We start from the raw sequence: 20,459 nt of genomic DNA on the forward strand, positions 1-20,459 counted from the left end.
GGGAGTGGAGCAAGAGGTGGCAAATGGAATTTAATCTGAGCAAAAGTCATGTGATGGAGATGGGAAGAGTGGAAGACGGCCAAGAGGGTCATATAAGATGGGTGAAGGAGTAGTGTTGAAAAAGGTGGAAAAGGAAAAGGATTTGGGAGTGATAATACAAGACCATGGGCAGTTTGAGGCTCATATTGATAAGATGTTTGGAGAAACATATAATTTGATTAGAAATATTGGATTAGCCTTTCATTATATGGATAAAGATATGATGAAGAAATTAATTAGTACGGTAATTAGACCAAGATTGGAATATGCTGGGGTGGTTTGGTCCCCTTATAAAAAGAAGCATATAAGGAAGTTGGAGAGATTGCAGAGAATGGCAACAAAAATGGTTCCGGAATTGGCAGAAATGACCTATGAGGAGAGATTAAAAGAAATGAATTTGCTTACCTTGGAACAAAGAAGAGAAAGAGGAGATTTAATACAGGTTTATAAACTGTTGAACGGTTTGGATGAAGTGGATAATGAACAAATGATGTTGAGAGAGGAAAATTTAAATAGAACTACGAGATCGCATAGTAAAAAGATAGCCAAGGGTTGCTTGAAGGATGTGAAGAAATATAGTTTCCCACAGAGAAGTGTGGAGGTGTGGAATAGTTTGAGTGAGGAGGTGGTGTCAGCGAGGAGTGTGCATAGTTTTAAAGGAAAGTTGGATGTGTGTAGATATGGAGACGGGGCCACACAAGTATGATACCCAGGCCCTGTAAAATTACAACTAGGTGAATACAACTAGGTGAATACACACACACACACACACACACACCTTAAATTTGCCTGATATCATCTCCCTGATCACAGTATGATTGTAGTTCTCAATGATGAGTTTTCTTATTAGTACTTTAAGTAGCATTTCTTAAATACAACCTTTTAGAGTATTACATCGTTATGTTAAGAGTGGCAAAGAACGAGATGCGCATTTCATCTGCTGCTGACTTATATAGGGTATTGGTTCTTAATCTTTTATAGTGATGGCACCCTCTACTAATGTAATCATTACTGTGGCACTCTTTCACTATCACACCTTCTCACATAAATCAGCTTTTATTCAATGAATAAAGTAATCCATACTTATTCCAAAATCTGCACACAGTACATTCCACAATATATTGTATTTACAAACAAAAAGCATACATCAGAAGAATAAGATAAACTTAAGCTCAATGAATGTAGACTAACATTAAGAAAAATGATAGTCATCTATAATTATAATATCCTATAAGCCATACTTTCAATGTCCGTGTACTCATCTACTTGAACTTCAAACATTTCACTTTCCTTCACAGAGATATATACGAAATGTCTGCTAACATATCGTGAATCCGTCTGCTAGTGGCATTGTCAGAAACAGGAATTTTCTCCAATTCTTTTTCTGCTTCACTTCCAAACATTGTTTTTACTCTGGCACTACAAGCAAAAAAAAAAAAAAAAAAAAAAAAAAATCAGTGTCTCAGCTATTGTATGACATTTCAATGATTTCATGCTTTTAGCAAATAACTCTGCAACTAAGTAACTGGTCTCTTGTGCTTTATTTAAAACTCTTTACTTGTTTGGAAATCATCACGATGATATTTTTGCTAATTCAAAAGTACTTGAAAGTATGACTGATGCTTGCTAATAAGGTGATCATGTTTCAAAGATGAATACCTCTTTAATTTGTTGTGTGCCATTGCTTCGTTAGCTAATTCATCACCACAAACAACACAAAATAGCGTAGGATTACGTTCATCACCAACCCAGAAGAATCCGAAATCTAAGCAATTATCCAAATCAGAGCAATTTTTCTTGGCTTTTCAAAAAGTTAATTTGCTTGTTGTTGGAATAGCCAAATCCTTTCACTCATACTTCCGCTTTCGTTTCTTTCTTCATCTTCGCCCTCACCACTAGCTCCATGTTCTCTCTTCTTAATGACAAAGTTATTCATTGTAAGCCTTAGGAACACAATGTTTGGTTCAGCTTGCAACAGGATCCCAGAAGCAGCAAAGAATAGAGATTTCTTTATAGTTTGACGTGTTGTGCGTTATGTCTTAAAAGACAGGTTCACACGTGTCAATATGCGGCTGGAATTGCCACCCGATAGAGTTTTCGTCTGGTTTTCGGTGCCTATAGCGGGTGGAGAAATCAGCCGCAAAACAAGACCGACATGTTGGCCTTGTCCAGCAGCTAGCAGCTTTGTTTACATTGCGACGTCGCTAGAGGTTTGGACATGTGGGTGTCCAGAGGCAGAGAGGAAGATATTGGAGCTAGCGAGGGACAAATAGCATGTCTGGAACCCGAAAAATGAGTAGTAAGCAAAAACACCCTACGTAGAACTACAGAGAGTTCCAGAGTTTGCCAGAGAAAGGTATGAATGAATTTTAAAGTACTGGTTAACTCTTATATTATAGAGCTGGACAAAATAGGGATGAAAGGAAGAAGAAAGCCTTGTGCTGCGAGGCCGCAGGAGGAGTTAGCAAGATCAGTAGAGCAGTTAGCGTGACTAGTATAAAAAAAGAACATTTAATTCTATATGAAAGACTATTACATTTGATCATTATTATTATTATTATTATTATTATTATTATTATTATTATTATTATTATTATTATTATTATTATTATTGTTGTTGTTGTTATCATTATTATTATTATTATTATTATTATTAGTAGTAGTAGTAGTAGTAGTAGTAATATTATTATTATTATTAGGTATCTTGTGTTTGAGCAAGTATAGCAAAAGGAAATATCTATCTTTAATTAAGAAATGTATTTTGACAGGTACCTTCCTACACTGATAATGATTTTATGAAGACTTCTGAAAACATCTGTTATATCAATGTTCAAAGACGGTCTAACCAAGACAAAATTCATGATTATTTTGTGGCACCCCAAGGCACTGTCTGTGGCACCCAGGGTACCACGGCACCAAGTTTGAGAAACGCTAATGTAGGCCTTTACGTAGCATCAGATCCTTCATTGTAGAATGGAATAAAGAAAACAGGGGAAAAAAATAATAGCATGAGTGCCACAATCAGTCTTGTTATCCGATAGAGGTAAATGATATGGTTGTGAACGTCTTGGCTTAGTTCGTACTCTGTTTTATAAGCTTTCATTCTGGCCAGTAGTGACTGCCTTCGGATTGATTCCAGAGAGATGATTCGTCTGTTATACCATAACTTCTTTTTCTTTCTAGATTCATTGTTAAACTATCAGTATAATCATGAAAATAATTCAAAACATCTATAATAACTTCCTGAATTAAAATTATCGAGACAAAGAGTTTTGAGAATAAGGACGTACAGTACGTCGCAGTTTACAGCTTGATGCACTTGTTTATATATATATATATATATATATATATATATATATATATATATATATATATATATATATATATATATATATATAAAGAAAAATTGTTTATAAAAAAAAGAAAATCTGTTCAGACATATTCTTTCTTCGTAGCACGTAAAAGATTAACACCTAAAGTTAGGTATTACGCCACTGTGGCTGATAGACCTCGTCAGATGCTTCCACTGCACACCTGCCGCTGTTACTCATCTATATATACATTGGGGACGTGAGGCCGCCCATGCAGCGACGAAAGGCTGCTTCCAGTGTTGATGAGCTACTCCGCCACGGACAATCTACTGTATAATATGTAACACAGATGGCGTATTCATAGAAATTACATCGAATAACATGATTTTCACGTGTTTAGTATAAGAAAGAAAGAAAAAACTGTTACAGAGAGGAATGTTTAAGACGGCAGGACGTGTAAAATGAGCAAATCAGGTTTTGCTCATAATTGATAGTGTTATGTTGAGTCATCATTACCAATATGATTAAAGTTGAGTACTTAGATGTAGTGAACTACAGTGTGTGGCTTCGGAGAACAAGGAGCGTGGAAATGTGAGGTCAAAAAGGAAATAAACTATGTGATGGTAGAAGTCTCTCTGTTCATGATAATATAAGATACCGCACATTCGACACACACACACACACACATACACCGCGTAGTGTAGTGTGTAGTGATTAGCACGCTCGGCTTACAACCAAGAGAGTCCGGGTTCGAGTCCAAGGTGCGACGAGGCAAATGGGCAAGCCTCTTAATGTGTAGCCCCTGTTCACCTAGCAGCAAATAGGTACGGGATATAACTCGAGGGGTTGTGGCCTCGCTTTCCCGGTGTGTGGAGTGTGTTGTGGTCTCAGTCCTACCCGAAGATCGGTCTATGAGCTCTGAGCTCGCTCCATAATGGGAAAGGCTGGCTGGGTGACCAGCAAACAACCGTGGTGAATTAAACACACACACACACACACACACACACACACACACGCGCGCGCGCGTATCAAGGAGGACAAAAAAAAAAATTATGGAGAAGCGTAGGAGAGAGCCACAAGAACAAGCGGCACCTTCACCCACCCTGACAGACTCCCCTCCCCATCTACATAGGCTGTTAATTCACTGAACTCCTTTCTTCTTCCCTCCCGACCTTCTTAAGTCACTTGAAGTGGCACAGTGCTACACACACACACACACACACACACCGCGTAGTGTAGTGGTTAGCACGCTCGACTCACAATCGAGAGGCCCGGGTTAGAGTCCCGGTAAGCGGCGAGGCAAATGGGCAAGCTTCTAAATGTGTGGCCCCTGTTCACCTAGCAATAAATAGGTACGGGATGTAACTCGAGGGTTTGTGGCCTCGCTTTCCCGGTGTGTGGAGTGTGCGATGTGGTCTCAGTCCTACCCGAAGATCGGTCTATGAGCTCTGAGCTCGCTCCGTAATGGAGAAGACTGGCTGGGTGACCAGTAGGCGACCGAGGTGAATTACACACACACACACACACACACACACACACACACACACACACACGCGCGCGCGCGTGTGCACCATACTTCCGATACCTTTTCGCTCCATATATATATATATATATATATATATATATATATATATATATATATATATATATATATATATATATATATATATATATATATATATATATATTAGTGTGTGTGTGTGTGTGTGTGTAGCAGGTTGTTCAAATGTAAATACTACACACACACACACACATACACACACACACACACACACACACATATGACAGTCAAGGCCACAGTATGTAAACACAGTTGGATGGTCAGAAAATGCTCGCCTAACAGCGTCCATTGAGACAAGCCTGGGCCTGTGGTGGGATGTCCAACATATGCGGGAGCCTCTCTTTCCCCATACCTCGTCACAATGCCTAGCTGCCTGTCCGTTATCTAATCGCTGCCAGTGTTGTGGTGTATGATATCTCGTTATCAAATAATTCACTACTGATTAAGTTACTTGTGTCTATCTCAGATGGATTTACACACATGATAATGACGATAAGAATAACAATATAAAAAAAATAGTGATAACTGAAAACTTTGTGGCAAGGAAGGGAGTCTTAATTCACCTATGCTTCCTCATGGTAGTGGACGATAACATTGCTATAGGTTGCAGTTACTTATGGAATTATAAACAATGAGGCATGAATTTTGTCCTTATGTGATTGGATAATTCATAAGAAAAGTAGTAATCAATAATGCCTTATTGTATCACTACTAGCATTATCATTATTTCATCTTATTTCATTGATTTATCCATTTATTCATCTTTTTTTTGTGTTTATTTATTATTATTATGTTTTTACTATGTCGCCGTCGGCACCTTTTTTACTCTTAGTGACCTCGGTGTCGCCCTCCTTATAAACAGTCTCTTTGTTGATTTCTCCCAGCGGAAAGAAGATATTAGCATTCCCTCTCCTCCCCTTCCCTGCGAGGCTGAGGTGCGGCTAGGGAAGGGGTTGATGGTAAGAGAGCGAAGAAAGAACAAGAGAGACCTTCAGAGCTTAAAGGCTTCGTTCAACCTGTAAATGAAGGCAGTATGCGCTGTTATATTGACGCTTCTCTGTCCATGTGCATGTAGAGGGGAAAAGGTTAAGTGTGTGGAGGAGTGAACGAGGACGGAGTGCACGTGACGTAGGGCTCGGTGGCATAAGGAAGCATAGAAGCTACTGGCGTGCGTGGGAAGTAAGGTAGTCCATGTGAATGGGATGTAGCCCCAGTGTGGGTATGTGTCATTGTTTGCGTGGGTAGCTGAAAGTGCCTCACCAAACAAGTGTTGCATTCATAAAGAACCTCACCACACCCCATCAGCCCAACTCCCCACCCTCCACATGGGAAGGGTCTATATACATCTACGTAGCTCAAGTGACTGCACGTGTGTGTGTGTGTGTGTGTGTGTGTGTGTGTGTGTTGTGTGTGTGTGTGAGAGAGAGAGAGAGAGAGAGAGAGAGAGAGAGAGAGAGAGAGAGAGAGAGAGAAAGTGGTGCCTGGAATGTTAGGAGGATTAAGATTATAAAAAGAAAAATATAACATTTTAACTTCTGCGTGAAATATATTTTTTTCAACTCTCTCTCTCTCTCTCTCTCTCTCTGCGGTGTCGGCAACTGGAGGACTGGTTATGTCATGCTAGGTTGCATTCAGGGGTGTTAAGGAAAAGGATTACGCTAGTGTGTGTGTGTATGTGTGTGTGTGTGTTTCACTGTTTGATCTGCTGCAGTCTCTGACGAGACAGCCAGACGTTACCCTACGGAACGAGCTCAGAGCTCATTATTTCCGATCTTCGGATAGGCCTGAGACCAGGCACACACCACACACCGGGACAACAAGGTCACAACTCCTCGATTTACATCCCGTACCTACTACTCACTGCTAGGTGAACAGCACCTACACGTGAAAGAAGACACACCCAAATATCTCCACCCGGCTGGGAAATCGAACCCCGGTCCTCTGGCTTGTGAAGCCAGCGCTCTAACCACTGAGCTACCGGGCGTGTGTGTGTGTGTGTGTGTGTGTGTGTAATTCACCTCGGTTACCTGCTGGTCACCCAGCCAGTCTTCCCCATTACGGAGCGAGCTCAGAGCTCATAGACCGATCTTCGGGTAGGACTGAGACCACAACACACACACCGGGAAAGCGAGGCCACAACCCCTCGGGTTACATCCCGTACCTATTTACTGCTAGGTGAACAGGGGCCACACATTAAGAGTCTTGCCCATTTGACTCGCCGCTTTCCGGGACTTGAACCCGGGCCTCTCGATTGTGAGTCGAGCGTGCTAACCACTACACTACGCGGTGTGTTTGTGTGTGTGTGTGTGTGTTTGTGTGTGTGTGTGTGTGTGTGTGTGTGTGTGTGTGTGTGTGTGCGCTCGGGCGCTTGGTCGCTAGTGTTGAGCAAGTAGACTCGCAGATATATATGGTTATGTCAAGTGCTTGAACAATAATTTGCTGAAAGGAGGAAACCCTTAAGAAAACTTTATAAAATGAACTGTAAAACATTAATTGTGACGAGGAGGCAGATACGATAGGTATAAAGAGGAAGGCAAGGATTTGTTTGGTTCCAATGCTATGAAAGACTGAGAGAATGAGGGAAAGAAAGAATGGCAGATGTCATGGTAAGTATTGTCACTCATGATCGAGTAACCCATCTTGTGTCTGTTTTGTGAGGATCAAATTTACGAATTCAGCAGGGCTACTGCATTACAGCCTTACTAAAACTTTTGTGACACCATGGAGTATTCTACCCTGTCAATGGTTTTTCAACAAGATTAGGGAGCATGGGATAAATGGAAAAGTTTTAGATTGGATAAAATCATCTTTATAGGAAAGATGACGAAGTTATAATTACTATTAATTAATGACTAAATATGAGTGTGGTCGAGCAATTAGTGGGAGTATCACAGGAATAATTTTTTAGGGTCACTTTATCTTTTAATATAAATTAACAATCTAGATAATGAGACTGACAGTGATAAACAAATGGACAGATAGATGGCAAATGCAATTCAATATTAGTAAATATAAAGTACTTAACGTAGCTACAAGAGGCACAGGTAAGACGAGAAAAAGAAAAGGATCTAAAAGTTGTGCATGACTATAGCTCTCATTTCCATCTGAAGCACCAGTGCATAGATGCCAGAAATTAGGAAAATACTGTATTAGGATTCAACACTAGACAGAAATTTACATTTCAGAATTTAAAATCTTTTTATGATATTTTCATATTGATCTTTCATAGATATTTATCAACGGTATAGAGTCAAAATCAACTTGCTCTCTCACTTTTCTCTCCTGTGTTTTCATACAATTTCTTATTGATTTTTTAATTCATTTAGTTATCTATTTTTTTTTTCTTTGTGTGTGCTGTATTCACGGTCGTCTGCTGGTCACCCTGCCAACCTTCCCCATTACTGAGCGAGCTTAGAGCTTATAGACCGATTTTCGGGTAGGACCGAGACCACACCATACTCCCCGTATCGGCAAAGCGTGGACACAACCCCTCAAATTACATTCCTTCTTACTTGCTGCTAGGTGAACAAGGGCTACACATTTAAGTGTCTCGCCCATTTGCCTCGCCGTACTCAGGACTCGAACCCGGGTCTTCTCGGTTGTTAGCCGAGTGTGCTAACCACTACACTACAGGGTGTGTGTGTGTGTGTGTGTGTGTGTGTGTAATTCACTGTTTGATCTGCTGCAGTCTCTGACGAGACAGCCAGACGTTACCCTACGGAACGAGCTCAGAGCTCATTATTTCCGATCTTCGGATAGGTCTGAGACCAGGCACACACCACACACCGGGACAACAAGGTCACAACTCCTCGATTTACATCCCGTACCTACTCACTGCTAGGTGAACAGGAGCTACACGTGAAAGGAGACACACCCAAATATCTCCACCTGGCCGGGGAATCGAACCCCAGTCCTCTGGCTTGTGAAGCCAGCGCTCTAACCACTGAGCTACCGGGCGTGTGTGTGTGTGTGTGTGTGTGTGTATTTACCTAATTGTATTTACCTAATTGTAACATACGGGAAAAGAGCTATGCTCGTGTTGTCCCGTCTCCATATCTATTAATGTCCAGCTTTTTCTTAAAATCATGAATATTCCTTGCGTTGACCACTTCCATGTCTAAACTATTCCATGCTTCCACCCTTCTATGAGGGAAGCTATATTTTTTCACATCTCTCCTATAAGTGGTGTGTGTGTGTGTGTGTGTGTGTGTATTTACCTAGTTGTATTTACCTAGTTGTGGTTTACAGGAGGGAGTGAACTCATGGTGTCCCATCCCTAATCTTTCATCAAATTTCTCCTTAAAAGTATGCACAGTCCCAGCCATTAATTACAACCTCCTCATCAAGTTCATTGAAATTGTTCACAACTCTATGAGGGAAACTATACTTCTTGACATCTCTTCTACAAAAACCCTTTTTCAACTTTAAAGTATGTCCTCTTGTACTACATGTGTCCAATAGTAGAAAGTCTTCTTTATCCACATCCTCCATATCATTAGCCATTTTATAAACATGAATTAAATCTCTTTTCCTTCTCTCTTCCAATGTAGTAATGTCCAATTTCCTCAATCTTTCTCCATAAGTTAAAGTACTTAAATTTGGAACCATCTTTGTAATTGCTCCTGCACTCTTTCCAATTTCATAATGTTTTTCTTTTTATGAGGAGACCACACTACTGCCGCATATTCCAGTTTCGGTCGTATCACATAAATCAATATTCTTTTAATCATCCTTTCATCAAGATACGAAAAGGTCACTCTCACCCTCATTAATAAATTCATCATACCATTAACAATTCTATTAATATGTTTGTCTGGAGTGAAGTCATCTGTAACAGTCACTCCCAAATCCATTTCCTCTTTTGATATCTCCAATTTGACACCATTTATATTATAGTTGTATTGTATTCTCTTTTCACTCTTACCAAGCTCCATTACCTTACACTTATTCAAGTTAGACTCCATTTGCCATCTACTCCAGTTACTAATCTTATCTAAATCAATTTCCAGCGCTTTACAGTCATTCTCATTTTCGACCTTCCTCATCAGTTTTGCATCATCAGCAAACAGGTTTATATAACTTTCAACTTCTTCACTCAAGTCATTAACGTAGATAACAAACATTAGTGGTCCCAATACAGATCCCTGTGGGACACCACTAATTACCTTAAGCCATGATGAACACTGGTCACGTATTACTGTTCTCATTTCTCTGTCATTAAGATAATCCTTCATCCACTCAAGTAATCTTCCATCAATGCCTCCATACTCCTTTATCTTCCATAACAGTTTTCGATGTGGTACCTTGTCAAATGTTTTTTTTTTCAAGTCAAGATATACCACGTCCACCCATCCATCTCATTCTTGAATGACATCAATCACTCTTGACTAAAATGATAGCAAATTTGTGGAGCATGACCTACCTTTTCTAAAACCAAACTGACAGTTTGTTATTAAATTTTGTCTCTCCAAGTGCTCCATCCATCTCTCTTTAACCACTCTCTGGCACAACTTCTCCACCACTTCTTGTCAATGACACTGGTCTAAAGTTTAAAGGATTTTCTTTACCACCTCCTTTAAATATCGATGTGATATTTGCTCTTTTCCAATCCTTAGGCACTAAACCTTTTGTCAAGGATGTTACCACCAAACTATGAATTTTCCCAACTAGTTCTCTACATTCCTTCAAAATCCAGTTTGATACACCGTTCGGTCCCATTGATTTATTTACATCAAGCTCCTCTAACATTTTTAAAATTTCATCATATGTCACGGAGATAGTGCTCAATGAGTTACATCTAATAATTTCACCATCAGGGTTGAACTCTCTTTCTTCAGTGAAGACAGAACTAAAACGTTCATTCATCACCTCTGCCATGTCTCGCGCTTCCTCATAAACAGTGTGTTCAACTTTAAGCCGAGTTATCCCTTTTCTCTGTTTCATCTTACTACTTGTGTGTCTAAAAAACAAGTTGGGTTCATCTATGCATTTGTCAATTATATCGGTCTCATATTTCTTTCTCTCCAGCCGTATCGTCTTGACATATTCTTTTCTAACTTTAATATATTAATTCCATCTGTTTACAGTTTTACGCTTCCTCCATCTATTCCAAGCATTAACCTTGTCATTTTTGGTATTTACGCATTGAGCATTAAACCACTTACCCTTTTTGGCTCCAGCTCCTCCTCTATGTACAAAACTCCCGACCGCAACATTGTAAATTTTCAAAAATTCATTTAATTTATCTTAGACTGTGTGTGTGTGTGTGTGTGTGTGTGTGTGTGTGTGTGTGTGTGTGTGTGTGTGTGTGTGTGTGTGTTTGATTTGAAAATCAAAGCAAAAAATGACTAAAACAACAAAAGATTAAGAGTCTGAAGGAATATTAAGGTTATATTTGACACTTACATTCTTTATTGAAACATAGTTAAGAAGTACTCTGGTAGAGGCCTTTATGTGATATAATCGGATATAACATGAGTGATAATAGCAAAATTCTCAAGCTCAGTAATCAGGAGAGGGCAAAAAATAATGGGTCGAATCTTAATAAAGTTAGATTTTAAAAAAGAATAGATAGGTGGAAATTACCTCACAAATAGAGAGGATGATTAATGTTTAGTGTCATGTCTTTTTTAGGAGCTTGAAAAAAATGGTTAAGTATTGTTATAGTTGGGGATGATAGGTGGAAAAGGTATGCATGTTTCACACGCGTAGGCCTGATAGCTTCTTGCAGCTTCACTTTTTTTTTTCCCATGTGTTCTACGTTTAAAGTAAGCATGTATGGTGAAATTAAAGCAGTGATAGCTAAATGCATAATATGATCGTGAATTGGATTTTTATTTTTGTGAAAAAAATGTAAAAGTAAGATGATAATTAAGTTATTAACGTAATGAGAAGGGTCTGAAGGTGACAAGGGGTTGAAGGAAAGTCAGAGCGGCGCCAGTGGCTGCTGCACTCACTCACCCTGTCGGACTAATCTTGGCAGCTCAGGTAACTTGATGCTAATGTAAAAACTGCTGAAGTTTTGCTCTCCTAGGACACACACACACACACACACACACACACACACACACACACACACACACACACACACACACACACACACACACACACACACACACCGCGTAGTGTAGTGGTTAGCACGCTCGACTCAAATTCGAGAGGACCGGGTTCGAGTCCCGGTAAGCGGCGAGGCATATGGGCAAGCCTCTTAATGTGTGGCCCCTGTTCATCTACAGCAGTAAATAGGTACGGGATGTAACTCGAGGGGTTGTGGTCTCGCTTTCCCGGTGTGTGTTGTGTGTTGATGTGGTTTCAGTCCTATCCGAAGATCGGTCTATGAGCTCTGAGCTCGCTCCGTAATGGGGAAGACTGGCTGGGTGACCAGCAGACGACCGAGGTGAATTACACACACACACACACACACACACACACACACACACACAGTGTAAAGCACTTTCACATATTACTGTAACTCACCTTACCCTATTCTGTAACCACCAAGAACCTTGTTTTAATAATGAGTATATAAGTCTACTATTGTTATTAATATCATTATTATTATTGTTATTATTATTATTATCATCATTATTTATTATTATCATTATTATTATTATTATTATCACACACTCACACACACACACACACACACACACACACACACACACACACGGTAGCTCAGTGGTTAGAGCGCTGGCTTCACAAGCCAGAGGACCGGGATTCGATTCCCCGGCCGGGTGGAGATATTTGGGTGTGTCTCCTTTCACGTGTAGCCCCTGTTCACCTAGCAGTGAGTAGGTACGGGATGTAAATCGAGGAGTTGTGACCTTGTTGTCCCGGTGTGTGGTGTGTGCCTGGTCTCAGGCCTATCCGAAGATCGGAAATAATGAGCTCTGAGCTCGTTCCGTAGGGTAACGTCTGACTGTCTCGTCAGAGACTGCAGCAGATCATACAGCGAAACACACACTAACTCGAAAGAGCCTGAGTTCGATTCCCGGGACAGGTCAGAGGTCATATGGGCAAAACTTCTATTCAAGTGTGTCGCCCTTGTTCACCTAGCAATGATTAGGTACAGGTGTGGGCAAATTACAACCCGCCAAAGGGAATGCATGCGGCCCGACAAATGTTAGTAAATTTGAAAGAGAAAGGTAAACGACGCCAAATAGTGTTGTGAGCATTTCATTTTCTTCCCGCAAGTGTGCACATGCGTGAGAATGGTTTTCTTTATAAGCCTTTGATTTTGTATTTTAGATATTAATAATTTTCTGTTAATATAGTATGCGGCCCTATAAGATTGTGATTTTTTCTTAATGTGGCCTTATCACTGAAAAGTTTGCTCATCCCTTTTTTTTCTACCCGAACATCCAGTAATCTGACATCGAACAGAATGTTGATTTGTGTCTCAATAGTCAAAGGGTGTTATTAAATAAGCCATCTAAGTATCCCTGGAAATCTTGTGATCCCCTGTTTTAGAATAACTCAATTCCAGCAAATTTCAATTTATTCACAAGTGGAACACACAAATGATCTAACAACAAGGAACACAACTTCAATTTAATGTGAGGGATGCATCTGTTTCGTCTCCACCAGTTGATCGATGCCAGATTATCTTGTGTAAGGCATTTTTTTTTTTTTCTGAGAAATGAGTTAATTCATTTTAAATAGAAATTGCATATGATACCGAAAATGCTCATGTACCATCTGGAACGCCTTCGCGTATTACTAGTGGTACGCGTAGCACAGGTTGAATGGAAACTACTGCAGTAGGGAAACGGTTGGCTGGGTGACTGGTAGTCACACATACACACCCACACACACGTTCTCTCTCTCTCTCTCTCTCTCTCTCTCTCTCTCTCCAATGAATTTTTACATCTTTAGCATAAAGCAGGGGGGCGTAAAATTTACCTTACCAGTAATTTCGTTTTCGATTACGGTGTCAACTCTCTTCCACCGCTGATAAAAAAAAAAAAAAAAAAAAAAATATATATATATATATATATATATATATATATATATATATATATATATATATATATAAAGATAACGATAATTCAACTTGAAGATTGAGAATGTATAAGGGTTTACCTCCTATATGATATCTCGAATCTTTTGAGCATGATCACTCTTCTGAGGCATCGAAGGGTGTGCTAGTACTGCTAGAACAGATTTTAGTGAGTGCTGGAAGTGGACCTCACCCAGACACAGTGTAAATTTAGGGTTGCCACCTGTCCCTTAAAATACGGAACAGTTCCGTATTGAAGCGTGAAATGCTGCGTTCCGTATTGAACCAATACGGAACGCCATTTGTTCCGTATTTGCCTGTATGAATAGTCAAGCAAATGAAATAAATTAATAAGTCATCGTGACCAAATATTGAAACAAATACATAACCAGTTCACAAAAATATATGAGTTTGTTAGGGGTTTGTCGTGCCGCCCGTGGGTTACGTGAACAGTACACGTAATATCTCGCTCCGCCTCCACGGTCCATCACCAACGGCTGTCACTGTCAGGCTAGAAATGAGAGGGGCAGAGAACACTGCTGCTGTGCTGTGCCATGCCTGTCTCATCCCTGTTAGGTACCTGGTACTGAACATGGTTACGTCTGCAGGATCTGTACACTTGGAAAATGTATATAAGTAATGGCTATATTTATGATCCATTCATATTCCAGGTAGCTACTGTTTTCTCCAAATGAGTTTTTTTTTTCTTTAATTAAGGGAAATATATTTTTCAGTGTCTCATTCTTTAGAATTTATACAGACATGTAGTTTCAAAAACATATAACTTGACTGATGAACATATTTTGCAATATATCCTCACATTTAGTCAAGATATCCTTGAATTCCTCCTAATACAGGGTACTTATGGAAGAGCTTATCTTCAAGCTAAGTCAATATGATTGACTTTCTACCCGCCATCACTGTTCCAACCTCAGCTAATGCGTTACGTATTTTTAGGAGGTGGAGGTGGCAACCCTAAGTGTAATGCCATAGGTTACACAAAACAGGAAGAGTGTTCTTTAGGGATTATGCAAATTAACATGAATGAGTATCCTACTTGGGCAACAGGAGAGGAATATCGTTATTTATTCTACCTGGAATTCTGTCTGGATTTGAGTGTGGCGCGCCAACCAGTGTGTGGCGCGGCCGCCGCCCCGCGTGGCGCTGGCCTCACAAGTTCAAAGTCCACTCGGTTGTCAGTTTGTAGAATTTGTGGTGAGCAACAGGTTGGCCATGTGAGAGCTACCATAGTTTTTACCTTTTTTTGCTGGATCTGAGCTGTGTTGGGTTTAATTTTTATTTCGGAGGATCACAGAGGACCAACTTGACTGCAGGTGAGGAGGGTGGGTGTGGGGATCTGATGCTGCAATGGAAATTCACAAATGAGGACTTTGTTTACAGTTCATAGGCGTGTTCTCGGGGAGGGATTACTCGACCGGTATGAGCTGTCATTTCGTTGATCTATTTAGGCCTCCACCGCATCAGATTGTTGCAGAGGAGCGTCTCAGCAGCCCTATTGTGGCAGAGGTGGGATAAATTTTAGTTTTGGGGGTTGTGGAGGATCGAAATAGGAAGTTGTGACCTACTTGTTTGCATGTTGGGTGGGATACATAGGCGCGGCCCAGCAGGGAGGGACGTGGGCCTCTCCCTTCACGACTGACTCCTCCCACGTACTTGTAACCCGTCATCACAGTGTTGCTTCCCATGGACATGCCACGCAAATTTTGGTGCGGGAATGGTGTGACTAATTAGATGTGTACAGTATTAGCGAGATTTAAGTGCTCCCACCCCGCCTTGGTTTTGGAGAAACAAGGTGGTAGTGTTGATTATTAGTTCCTACTGGTGTTGGTTCTAAAAGCTGACCAATGTCATCGCAGAGGTAACGTGTATGAATATATATACACAATTATCTAGTGACTTAGTTGCTCTGTTGAAAGTATAATGAGGAAAAATTAGGAAAAGTAGTATTTATAACAAGTGATTTTATAGGTTTTCTATCACCGAGTTATGTCTGATACAATAAATCAATTACTTGAATTTTTTCACTAATGTATAAAGTATTACCTTTCTGTAATATGATTTTATGGTTTAAGTGAGGTCAGCTTAACTTAGTTGTGGTTGTATGGATTAGGGATACATGTTTGGTCTGCAAGGAAAGGAGTTTCTGGCTGCCATGCTTAATATTAAGGATTGGCAAATTGTGTACTTTTACAGCTATGTATGACTGGTATTCTAGGAAAAATGTGCATATATCCCAGTATTTTTGTGATCTTTGCTTTATTTTTTGTTGATTTGGTTGTAGGTTGACATAATTGCTTTAAATCTTGATTTCTGAATGTTGTTTAGTTTACCAATGTCGAGGGAGGCAGCTGCAGTTTTCAGCTTTGATATGCTGCACAGTTCCCAGTGTCATTCAAGTTTGAGAAGCACCTTGCTACACAAGGCTTTCTTCATCCTCTCACCCCTATTCTGTCCAACTCTGTAATGCAAGAGTTAACCAGTATTCTCAATCTTTCATACTTGCTTCTGTATTTCCATCTTCCTACAGCTTGACTTCCTTTAAGAGAGAGAGAGAGGTGTCAAGACATTTGTCCCTGAATTTTGGTTAAGTCTCATATCTTTTAAGGAACTGGCAACACAGTGGGCCTTTTTTTCATATTTTGTTGCTCTTGGCCAGCTGTCCCTCCTGCATTAAAAGAAAAAAAAATGAGTATGGAGTCAGAGAGAAGGTAATGTTGGATAAAAAAACAAATCTATGGTTTTGATATGCTATTTTCAATCAATAATGGAATTCATATATATTCAAAATGCATTGTTCCATGTATTTTGTTTCTTTATGAATGATGGTTATATATTAAAAACCATGCAAAAAAAGTTTTTTTTTTTTTTTGCTAAGTATAATCCTCAATTAGATATAATTATAATGTTTCCTTGGAATTAATGTTGAAAATTGATTTATTGATACATAACAAGTACATGAACAAGTCTCAAGCTTGGCTGTTAGTTTTGGCTGGCATGATAGTTATAGTCTGTCTATTCTAAACTGGAAGTTGGGTGTCAGTCTGAGGAACCAGACAATTGAGTTATTGCACAAAATATATTGTAGCTTATTGATGATATAGTTAATTTTATATGTATAATACTTGTTTTCTGTTGATCAACACAATTATCACAAGGATAGACTATTGTCTTCCTCAAGATATGACAACAGACATTCTGCTCCTTGACTGAGATACAGTGACCAGTTTAGAATAGTAGACAGACTATAATATAGTATTGCTTTAGAAATTTTGTTTAAAGGTCCAGTCACACTGGCTTATGATACGCGGAACCAGGAACATCTGCTCCAGATAGCTGGAACTTGCCCGGGATTAGCGGAACCAAGTTGGGATGGCTTCATATGCTATCCCAATGGAAAAGTAAACATAATATATATAATATAAACCTTTTATTTGAACTAAAAAGAACGTGACAAAATTTTTCATATTGGAATATTAAATAATATTTCATCAATTTAGAAAGGTATAGTACAGGCAACCCCCGTTTAAAGAAGGTTCACACAACGAAATTTCGCTACAACGAAGGTTTCATTTTACTACCATCTGCTCGTTTAACGAACACCAAACTCGCTTTAACGAAGTTTTATCCAGGTAATTTTTTCCAAATTTGAAAGCCCCACCATATCACGCAAGCTGACAGGCTTTAGAATACACCAGGAGCTGCTGGTACTAAGGGCTGCCTCAGGAAAAATCCTGGGACCCCTATAGAATAGAGATCAAGATCAAGATCAAGCCTCTTGTGGACAACATGCGCAACATTCACTCCCCAGTCAAAACATAACAGTGTCAGCAGCAGCTTGTCTTCCCTAGCTCAACTTACCACCAAAACGCCCTGCAATTGGCCTAGTGTTCGTAAGAAGACCAGGAAGTCTCTTACTCTCCAAATGAAGCTAGATATTATTCACAGACACGAGAGAGGCCAGAAAACTATAGCAGTGCTGGCCACTATCTTGACTCCATATTATACTGTCTCTATTTTCAAGTCAGCAGACTCTTTTAAGAAGGCTGGTGAGACCGTATCTTCCTTGCAAGCTAAAAGAACCACCTGAACTCGTGACTCTACATTGGATAAAATGGAAAGCCTTGTGGAAATGTGGTACTTAAGTTTTGTATGCAGTACAATGATGCGCACTTTGTTTATATTCCACAGGTTGCCAGTTAGTGTCTTTCCTGTTTCACTCTTCCTCCCTTCATAAAGTTAAGATCATCAACATTATAAAGTTACATACATACATACATTAGTGTACATTATAATGACTTAGATTAAACTACCTAAGTGTTTAACTTCATAAATTTTACTTTCATTACACCTTTTACTGTACTATGATGCACTCTCGCTTTGCTTACTCTCAATAGAAGCTCAAATCAGGGGTAAAACTTGTTATAATCAGTTCGCTTAACGAAGTTTCGCTTAACGAAGTGTTTTTTAGGAACGTAACCCCTTCGTTAAACAGGGTTTGCCTGTATATATATTTCATGTCAATAGTTTGGGCTCATGGCAACTACCTCTGACTCTAAAGTTGCCGTCACGCACGTCTCAGCTTTTCTTTAGTTTCTTTTACTTACTTTTCTTCAACAAAAGGAAGTGCAAATGCAGTTCCAGGACAAAGCACAGGCTGGGGTATAAGCGGCATGGTTTTGTTCTGGTTTATTTTGATTAGGCCTTGTTTTAGTTGGTGGGCCATTTGCGTAGCATAGCAAGAATGCCGCCAGCTTGTGTGTGATAGTGTTTCTGGTTTCGTACCAAGAACCAGGGCCCACGTTCCACGTATCATAGGCCAGTGTGATAGCCCCTTAAGTGGGAATATGTATATATATATATATATATATATATATATATATATATATATATATATATATATATATATATATATATATATAGAACAGATTTTCCAAATTTCTAAATCATGAATAACTATTGAATAGGTTAACTTCTGTTGAAGCTGATTGGCATGTGACCAGATTCAGTTGTTCATAATGACTTTAAATATCAGATTATCACAATCATTAACATGCAGGCATGCACTGCACTACGTGTCTATCTTCATGAAAATGGATGAAACACATTGTATAAAGATAGCCTTTACTTAGTCCCTGCAATTTCAACTTTTCATCTTTGTGTGCCATGAATATCTCCAGGTCTAGCTTTGCAAGGTTAGATTTTATAACTAATAAAAAAAAAAAAAAAAAAAATCCATCATCACCACGGTCAAGAATGATTTAAAGTAGCATGTAAAGGATCAAACTGAGACATATTAGCTGCACATATGCTTAATTACTAACCACATTAGCTGCACATATGCTTAATTACTAACCACACACACACACACACAATGTGAACAAAAGCCATGTCATGGAAATGGGAAAGAGTGAAAGACGACCCGTGGGAATCTATAAGATGGGAGATGGAGTAGAACTGGAGAAAGTAAAAAAGGAAAAGGACTTAGGAGTGATGATGGAAGAAAACAATCAACCAGTAAGCCATATTGATAGAATTTTTAGAGAAACATATAATTTGATAAGGAATATTGGAGTAGCATTTCACCACATGGACAAAGAAATTGATAAGTACTTTAATAATACCCAGATTGGAATATGCAGGAGTAGTGTGGACCCCTTATAAAAAGAAACACATAAGGAAATTGGAGAGACTACAAAAAATGGCTACAAGAATGGTTCCAGAATTTGAAGGGATGACATATGAGGAGAGACTAAAGGCTATGGATCTACCAACCCTGGAACAAAGAAGGGAGAGAGGAGACCTGATACAAGTTTTTAAATTGATCAACGGAATGGACCAAGTGGATAATGAGAAACTGATCCTGAGAGAAGAATATGACATTGAGCACAAGATCGCATAGTAAAAAGCTGAGAAAGGAAGATGTCTGAGAGATGTTAAAAATATAGTTTCCATAAAGATGTATTGAGACGTGGAACAGTTTAAATGAAGAAGTAGTGTCTGCAACGAGTGTGCATACTTTTAAAGTAAGATTGGATAAGTGTAGATATGGAGACAGGGCCACACGAGCATAAAGCCCAGGCCCTGTAAAACTACAACTAGGTAAATACAACTAGGTAAATACACACACACACACACACACACACACACACACAGAGGCTGCAGGAAGGATGCAATACCGTCGCTCCCGAGAATCAGCTGATCTTCACTACCTTTGTTTGGGTTTACAGTGGCCTGGGCGATAAGTGTGGACTCATTTTTTTTCATGAATACAGTGTTAAATAATAATGAGTGAGAAAGATTCCATCTAAATGCAGGTATGTGACAAGGGAAAGAATGAAAGCTGATGATGACAATGTTGGTGAGGGAGAAAGAGAATTTGAAGGCTTTGATACAGCGCAAACTTCACTATTTGATAGAGTCTTGACTATCGAACGTAAATTAGATAAATTGATAAAGGAGAGTATGGGAATGAAAGAGAATGAAGAACAGGATAAAGAGCTCCAGAAATTGAAAGAAAGGATAAAAGAGT

General features: G+C 39.4%; 1 protein-coding gene across 3 annotated transcripts in view; it reads left to right on the forward strand.

Moving 5' to 3' along the window:
- The window catches only part of LOC123516515 (guanine nucleotide-binding protein G(i) subunit alpha), an 80,894-nt gene that overhangs the window by 16,016 nt on the left and 44,419 nt on the right, over positions 1–20,459 (forward strand). The window contains exon 1 of one of the 3 annotated variants that reach the window (XM_045275934.1): positions 15,088–15,243. The exons of 1 other annotated variant lie outside the window; for it this stretch is intronic. The gene's annotated coding sequence lies outside the window, so the exon portion shown is untranslated. Of the gene's footprint in view, positions 1–15,087; positions 15,244–15,310; positions 15,437–20,459 lie in introns of those variants that run through there. One more of the 3 variants, XM_045275936.1, reaches the window with a different exon arrangement.

This window comes from Portunus trituberculatus, chromosome 41, assembly GCF_017591435.1.
Source record: "Portunus trituberculatus isolate SZX2019 chromosome 41, ASM1759143v1, whole genome shotgun sequence".
In the NCBI taxonomy this organism is placed as follows: Eukaryota; Metazoa; Arthropoda; class Malacostraca; order Decapoda; family Portunidae; genus Portunus; species Portunus trituberculatus.